The sequence below is a fragment of the Myxocyprinus asiaticus genome, chromosome 15 (genome assembly GCF_019703515.2).
Source record: "Myxocyprinus asiaticus isolate MX2 ecotype Aquarium Trade chromosome 15, UBuf_Myxa_2, whole genome shotgun sequence".
Classification (NCBI taxonomy): Eukaryota; Metazoa; Chordata; class Actinopteri; order Cypriniformes; family Catostomidae; genus Myxocyprinus; species Myxocyprinus asiaticus.
This window is the reverse complement of record NC_059358.1, coordinates 25,408,729-25,417,809: the sequence shown is the minus strand read 5'-3', so window position 1 is coordinate 25,417,809 and position 9,081 is coordinate 25,408,729.

The window sequence follows — 9,081 nt, the reverse complement described above, 5'->3', positions numbered from 1 at the left end:
GTGGTGATGGGGCTTGGCCAAGCGACGTCTGTGGAGAGGAAGAGCGGTAAGGATTGAGACCTGTGGGAAATACACAGCTGTTTTGTGTTGCAGTGAGAGCTGGAGAGGGATAAAAGGGCAGTCCAAACTCCCGGAGGGGAGAGAGAAAGAGAGACACACGCAGCAGAGTTGTTCTGTGTTTTTTTGTGTTGTGCTGAAAAGCAAAGCTTGTGGTGTTACACTGAAAAGTGTGTAAAATAAAGGACTTGCGTTGAACATTTACCCAGCCCTCGCTTCCTCCTTGAGAAGAGAACTTGAGATCTGTTGCACCATTGTTGTCTGATTTTATTACTGATTTGAAATATGTTATTTAAACATGATTTAAAACAAGTTTGGGAGATTTTGGTCTTTTTCCATTCAAATAGATTGGAGCTGTGCCTATTGCCTTCATAGAAAATAGCTACAGTAGATGGCCGCTGAGTGAACTGACTTCCCTTAAAGGAACTTTGAATCCACACACACACACAAACAACAAAAAAAGTGCTTCTATGTGTTTAAGAATGTCCCTCGTTTCTGTTTCAGGTGGGTGTTAGCTTGTCTCCCTCTCACAATTTCTCTGTGCTGGTGAGAGCTGAAGCTCCACGCAAAACCAGCCTCAAAGTGTCTGTACAGCTCGAACAGAAAAATGCCAGCAACACGACATACTCTCATCATCTCACCGATACAATACAGATACTGGTAAATACATCTTCCTCAAAGAAACCCCACTGACAAGACATGTAGGGAAATAGTAATCCTCCTTTCTATCACCCTGATTTCACTTTTATTCTGTCTTGTTTTCTCTGTTCTTAGGTGTTTGTAGAGATGCAGTTATCAGCAGGGAGTCCCAGATCCATCCTCATTTCCCCTCACTCTCAGTACTTCCTACAGACCTATAAGTGAGTTTGTATGTTTTTATTTTTATTTTATATTTTTAGTTTTTTTTATATTCTCTATACATTATATCACAGTATTAACAATGCTTTCTTGTGGTTTTCTACCCATTGGGTGGGATATGTGCATAATATATTCAAGTTATATACAGCACCATACAAAAAAAACAGAGTCCGACTACTGAAAGAAGCACCATAGGAAGTGAGGCACAGCAAAGGTGGGGACCTTTGAGTGCAAGTGGGTTTCTATGTCTGCTTAAACATGACTGTTAGGCACCGAATTTGCTCATGTAAATAGTAACATGCAAATCTGCATAAAACATTAAAAAATACATTTGATTTATTTTCCTAGTATGACTATGAATGTTTTTGTAATTTCCTTTTTTTATTGATTCAAAGAAAAAACACAATAGAGAAAAACACATCATATACACACCGAATCAACATTTAACTTTTAACATCCCTCCCCAAATAATTCTGAATCTTTAACGAAAAATCTTGGATCTTAACACATCCCCAAAAAACATGGGTTGTGTCTCCATCTTCTGACTGGCATCGCCAGCAGGTGGGTGTGTCTTTAAGACCAAGCCTATATAATCTAGAGGGGGTCCAATAAAATCTTTGTAAATTCTTAAATTGCATAAGGCGAACCCTTGCATCTCTAGATGTAGACTTGACATTTTTCAGAATCTTAGTCCACACTCAATCCTCCAATACCAAATTCAAATCTTTCTCCCATAATCTCTTAATAGAAGTTAAAGCTCCATCCCCCCTACTCTGAATTAACAGGGAGTAGTACACTGATGCCGCATGACCTTTTCCAAAAGCCGCAGTCACCTCTCCCAAAACATCTGCCTCCTTAGGGGGGTGTGTGCTACTCCCAAAAATAGTACAAAGCAGGTAGCACAATTGTAAATACCTATAAAACTGAGGTCTGGGGATCCCAAAATGTTGGACCAAGTTTTCAAACGATCTCAGCACTCCACTTTCATATAGGTCACCGAGTGTAGCAACCCCCCCTCACAATCCACTCTGGCCAGCAGAAAGGGGACTTGCCAATACATAATCTTGGGTTCTGCCATATGCTCGAGGCAACATTTAAATAAGTTTCCAATTTGAACAATTTGGACACTTTAGTCCATACCGAGTGTAAATGCGAAATAACGGGGTGTAACTTAACTTTTCCTTTTAGTTTGATAGAGATGCTTTGTAATGGCGAAATAGAGGCAAGAACTGCCTGTTCAATAACAAACCAGGGAGGGGCTCTCTCATGTGGAAGTGACCAATGAGCCAAATGTCTGAGACTGAACGCATAGTAACAAAACAAAATCTTGGGTAGGCCTAGCCCTTCTTTGTCAATCGGCCTATGTAACTTATTAAAATGCAATCTGGGACGTTTACCATTCCAAATGAAGTACTTCACTATGCTATCAAATTGCTTGAAATAAGAAAGGGGGACATCTATGGGGAGAGATTGTAGCAGGTAGTTAAATTTTGGAATACAATTCATTTTAATAACATTAACCTTCCCAATCATCAATAAATGTAATGAAGCCCACCTGCCCACATCGCTCGAAAATCTTTTTATTAAAGGGTCAAAATTAACACTAACTAAATCAGACAAATTTGCTGGGAATAAAATCCCCAAATACTTAATGCCCTGTTTGGGCCATTGGAAGGCGCCCGGCTGGAAAGCCGTTACTGGACAGTATGCTGTCAGAGCCAAAGCTTCAGATTTAGACCAATTAACTTTGTATCCTGAGAACTTGGAAAAGGAATTAATAATCCTGTGGAGGCAAGGCATAGATCTAGTAGGTTCAGAGACAAATAATAAAATATCTGCGTAAAGCAGAAGCTTATGCGCCACACCTCCCGCTACCACCCCTGGAAAATCATCCTCCCCCCTTATCGTGGCTGCTAATGGTTCCAGGGCAAGACAGAACAATAAAGGGGAAAGAGGGCAGCCCTGCCAAGTGCCCCTATCCAGTGTAAAATAATCTGTTAAATTTGTTTGTACCGCTGCTACAGGGTGTCTATAAAGTTCCTGTGAAGCGTCAATGTTGCACTAGGGAGTTTACACACTTTTGCTTCACTGTGATCAAGGACTGAGTCCATCAAAAGATTAAAGTCTCCTCCCAATATTATATCATGAGGGGTGCCAGTGGTTTGCAGCATCCCTTCAAGATCTATAAAAAAGCCCTGATCATCAGCCTAAGGTGCATAAATATTAGCCAAAATCAACCTTTGCCCTTGAATTTCAGCTAAAACAATAATGACTCCCCCTAATTTATCTTTAGTCTGTTTGAGACATTTGAATTGTAGATGTTTATTAATCAATATAATAACTCCCTTGCTCTTACTTGAGCCAGCACTAAAAAAACATGTCCACCCCATATCTTCCCAAATTTTTCAGCTTCCTGCGGGGAGAGATGTGTTTCTTGAAGAAACACTATGTCATATTTCTTACGTTTAAGAAAAGTAATAACCTTCCTTTTTTTATGGGGTGCCCCAACCCATTTACATTCCATTTGGAGAGAGATAGTACACTCATATTAACATTTGACATTTTGATATAGTAGAAAAAATAAATTGTGTGTCAAAAACAAAATTATACCAACCACATTCCCCATTAGTGAAACAATCAAACCCCGAACAAAACAAACAGAAAAAAGAAAAACGTGCGCATTAACCCTGCGCACAAAAGAGCCAACCGGCAACAATCACTCTAAACTAAAAAGGTCCATCAATGCCCACAAGCCCCCACGACAACTTTGCCATCGGATTGCTCAATTTGTGAGGCAAAATTACATAACAGAAAATACTTTGTAAAATAAACCCCAGCCAATAGGAAGAATGAACACAAAGAATGTGTATATTCATTCACAGAACTGTCTCAAAGGTGTGATCTTCCACAAAACAAATTCCAGCTGATATAAAACCGTTCAGATTCCTCGGACAGACAAACGAATGTTCAGTGAGCCAGCTGTTATGAGTTCAGCGGATGATGTAATCATTCCAGTGTCCTGTAAAAATACTCAACAAAACAAACTCCAGCCAGCAGGAGGAATAAGCACAAAGAACGATTAATCCACAGCTGTTCCAAAGGATTGTTATTAATAGAACAAGCTCCAGCTGCTAGGCGAAACCAATACAAAAAGAAACAAAACCGGCATCCCGGTTCCCCGGATGGTCAAGTCAATTCACTCGGAGGCCGCATAAAAGTATATACCTTGACTTACACAATCCATCAACTTTATAAAAGACATCCTTTGTGTGAGCATGTAGATATTTTGCGGTCATCTGTAGTGTCCACTCTCAAACTGGCCGGGAACGTCAATGCAAACGTTTCTTTAAGGAAAAGTGTTATTCACAAAACAAACTCCAGCCGCTCGGCGGAGCCAACGCAAAAAGCAAAAAGAAACCAAAATGATGCCCAGCTTCCTCAAAATCCAGAGTAAGTACAGCGAGTCGAACCACTCACATGAGAAACACCCAATGGTTTACTCACCCATTGATTCAATAAAGGACATTGCCTGACTGGGACATGTAAATACTTTGCGATCGTCCTTCGTTTCTATTCTCAGTTTGGCCGGAAACATCAGAGCAAAAGTGATCTTTCGCTGATGTAAGAGTTTCTTACATTCCTTGAACCGATCACGTTTCTCTCTTGTCGAACTCGCAAAGTCCAGGAACAAGAAAATATTATGGTTCTTCCAAGAAAGCTTCCCTTTGCTCCTCGCCTGGCGCAACAGAAGATCTTTATCGGATGATCTCAGAAATCTGGCCAGAATCCCCTCAGCAAATCTGTGAGCTGGGACTCTGTGAGCTCGCTCAATTTCCAGCTTGTGGCCTGTTATGTCGAGCAGACTCGGGAAAAGCTCGTCTAGGAATTTCACCATATCTCTGCCCTTCTCATACTCAGGAATTCCAACAATTCGAACGTTATTCCTGCGGCTTCTATTCTCAAGATCTTCAAGCTTTTCAAGGAGATGTTCCAAATCAACTTTGGTCACGGGCGGATTAGCGTTTAATTCCCTCTCCGAAGATTCCAGACAATTGATTTGTCTCTCAACATCAGTCACTCTTGTAACTAACTCAGAGAATTTTATTTCCATCGCTGTAATCAATCGACGTATTACAGCGAGATCCTCCAAGTCAGCAAGAACCTTCGTCAACATCACTGAAATGTTGGACAACTGACGCTGGATCACCTCTCCACCGCACCATCCAAATCGAGTCCCCGGTCTGTAGGCCTGTCGGGGCTTTCATCCTGAACACGTAAGTGTCTTTTAATGTCTCCAGAGCCCAAGGATTTTGACTTCTTTGCCATGTTTTGCCTCAAAGAGCAAATGTTTAACTGGGTGTATCAAATTTCACCAGATTATACCATGAAAATAATAAAACATTTAGCAAAGTGCGCAGAGCTCGTCGCTCGCACGTCTGCTTCTTGCATGGCGTCACGTGACCGCCCCTAGTTTTAATGTTTAATTATTGCCAGCATCACCAGCAATTACACTTCAAAGCTTTAAGTTTTGAAAATTATGTAGTGGATACATTTACTCATTTGGCAGACACTTTTATTCAAAGTGACTTATAGAACATTTCAAAGGCAATTTACCAGATGAGTCACAAGAACACATATGAGATTAAAGCTAGACAGAACCAGTGAGTGCAATCACCGCAAAACTCATGATAACTTTTAACAGTAATAGGGTACTTTGTTTTCCCCCTCTTAGTTCAGTGAGGCAGATGGGATGTGTCATCAAGTCAGATCCTTCAGTTGAACTCCAAGTCTGGAATGGCATTTGCAAAGAATTCTGGGACAGTAGTGGTTTACTGTAGGATCAGATGGTAAGCAGTACCTCACGAACCATATACATGCATATGAGGCAGCGGGGTTAAAGGAATAGTTCACCCAATAATAAGGGGGAAGGAATAATGACAGACTTTTCATTTAAGGTCTAACTTCCATTTAAAATAATTTCCAGGACATCTTGTATGTTATAAATTAAAGGACTTTTGTGGTGTCCAGGTAACAGTGGAGCCTGTGTCCAATCCTGTAGCCATTCTTCTGGGTGATAGGCTCCTCACTAACTGGCCTAAAGCTTTGGAATACACAGTGGATCTCAACATCTCTGCTGCAAACACAGGTCAGTCAGTCTTTAAAGGGATAGTTCACCCAAAAATTATCTCATCATTTAGGCTACTCACCCTCATGCCATTCCAGATTTGAATGACTTTCTTTCTTCTGCTGAATACAAAGTCTATAGGTTCATATAATGCAAGTGAATGGTGGCCAGAACTTTGAATCTCCAAAAATCACATGAAGTCTGCATAAAAGTAATCCATACGACATCAGTGGTTAAATCCGTATTTTCAGATGTGACATAGGTATGGGTAAGAAACAGATCAATATTCAAGTCCTTTTTTACCATAAATCTCCACTTCTACTTTCTTCTTTTGTTTTTTGCCAATTTGCATTCTTTGTGCATATCCCCACCTGCTGGTCGGGGCTGGTCAAAGGTAGAGATTCATAGTAAAAAAAAGGACTTAAATATTGATCTGTTTCTCACCCTCACCTATCATACTTCAGAAGACATTAATTAAACCACTGAAGTTGTATGGATTACTTTAATGCTGGCTTTATATGATTTTTGGAGATTCAAAGTTATGGGCATCATTCAGTTGCATTGTGAGGATGTACAGAGTTGAGGTATTCTTCTAAAAATCTTTGTTTGTGTTCAGCAGAAGAAAGAAAATAATACACATCTGGGATGGCATGAGAGTGAGTAAATGATGAGAGAATTTTCATTTTGGGGTGAACTATCCCTTTAATTCAACTGTTAATCACTGTTAATTTATTCAACAGCAGCAGGATGGGGGGAAAGACAGACAGATAGAAACTTTATTTGATCAGATTATTGATCAGATTAAATTTGCGATTGTGACCGACTCTGTCTTCATTATAGCTCAATATGCTTTCGACCAGTAGGAGACCATAGAGAAGAAACTACAGCCTAAGAAAGAGCTGCACTGCTCCCTACACCTGAGTGCCCCCTACCAACAGCTCAAAATACTGCAGACTATGTTTAAGGCATCACCCTTCTGAGATAGACATTGGTGAAAAGTTTAAGATACTTGTTGTATTGTTTGATTTCAACACCATAACACACTCGAACAAGAGGAGACAAGCTTTTATGTTTCATTTTTAACCTGTCCATCATTTCTTCTGTTTCAGCCAAGTACAGTTGCAGGATATCTGTGCAGCCCCAATCAGATTCCATCCTTCCTCTTTGTCTGTCTGTCTCTCTGCAGACACTATCAGCTGCTCTTCTTCCATTCCCTTTCTTACCTCTCACTTTAGTCTTCTGTTCTGCTCCAATATGTGCCAGCATTTTATTATCCTGTCACCCAGATCAGCCTTTCCTCCCAGCAGCATTTGGCTGACATCACTGTGTTTGGCACCAGAGACATGCTCAGCACAGAGAGTGAGAAAGAGGGATTATAATCCATAATTTAGTTTATATAGCAGGGCTCCAAAATTAGGATGGTTCAAGTCCAGTGTGAGAGTTTTGGGCCCATTGTCAGAATTGCCACTGCCCAAATAGCACTGTCATGATATCTTACATTCATGGCCGGGCCTGCAGAAAGAAAGAAAGAAAGAAGAAAAAACAGTACGAGCCCTGTTTTGAATATGCTATAAAACACAATGTTATTGCAAGTTGTCATCTCTGCTATACAGAGCACCAGTGTTTTAACCTAGTCTGTAGAACTGTTTGTTTTGTCCACTTTTCTCCACACTTACTAATTAGGTCTACTCAGAGAACCCAGACATGACATCTGAACACACCCATTCAGCTGAAGACTCCACCCTCCTCCTCATTTCATCTATTCAAGCAAACATTTTCTAGATCAGGCACCTTCAACTGCAAATATTATCCTGTACACAGATCTCTCCCCACAGACACATGTTGTGATGGTGATAAGCCTGATGGACAGCCAAAAGTCAGATTAGAGGGCAAGACAGAGATTCATCTTACAGCTAATACATTCTACTTACAGTATAGGCCTACACAACAATACATTGTAGTCACATTTAATAAACAGATGTGGCACAGACTGACCTATACCTTAAATTTTGTTTTTATAACCACTGCAATGTCTGTGTTCAGACCAGCTTGGGGCGCATTAAAATTTGGGAAATTTTTCATTCTAACATTTGCTGTACTGGCCACAACGGCTAAACTTTTCATAGGTAGAGTCAAACATAAGAGTTATAACTTCTCATGCTTTCTTTAGCTCAACTGTACAGCACGGCACTAGCAATTCTAGGGCTATGGGTTTGATTCCCAGGAAACACAGGTACAGTTACATTTAATTTAGCAGACCCTTTTATCCAAAGCGAATTTAAAATTATGTATATACTGAATATATATACTGAAAATGAAATGCATACCTTCAATGCAGTCTAAGTAACTTGCGATAAAAGCATCTCCCAAATGCCTAAATGTACACGTAAATGATACTGTACAACACTGTAAATGTTTGATGACCTATGATTCTGTATAGAGCCATCATGTTCTTCAGAACCAAGAGGATCTGAAGCTTTGATATTTTGACTGCAGTTCTCAACATTAATTTTCTCTTAAATGTTTTGGATTTTCCACAGCATACAATACCATGTCTTGCATACAGACTGTACCTGTAGTGTACATGACCACTACTAATACAGGTGTGTTTGACCTTCATGGTAGGAAATGACTGCCCATTATCTTTGATTTAACAGTTTCATTTACTGCCAGATTTTGTCTTTTTTTTTCTTCTAGTGCACTGCTAATTGCGTCTTTCTTCCCTAACATTTTACAGAACTAGTATTTAAAGTGCAAAATCTCAAGTACAACTCTTGTCTCAATCTATCCAGTGCAACAGTAAACAAGTGCAAACTATTTCATGTTCCTTGAGGACCCATAGTAACATTGGCTCAACCAATGGTGCAAGTCTGAGGCAGGACTGTCTGTTTTTCCAACCTATGATAGACACACATTTCATCTATAACATGTTTATGTAAAACATTGAAAACAATCTGAAAGTTGTCCAACAGAACAAGTAACATCATATCACCAAGGTAACAAAAATATTCTTACATCAAGTTATACAAAAGTCAAACAGA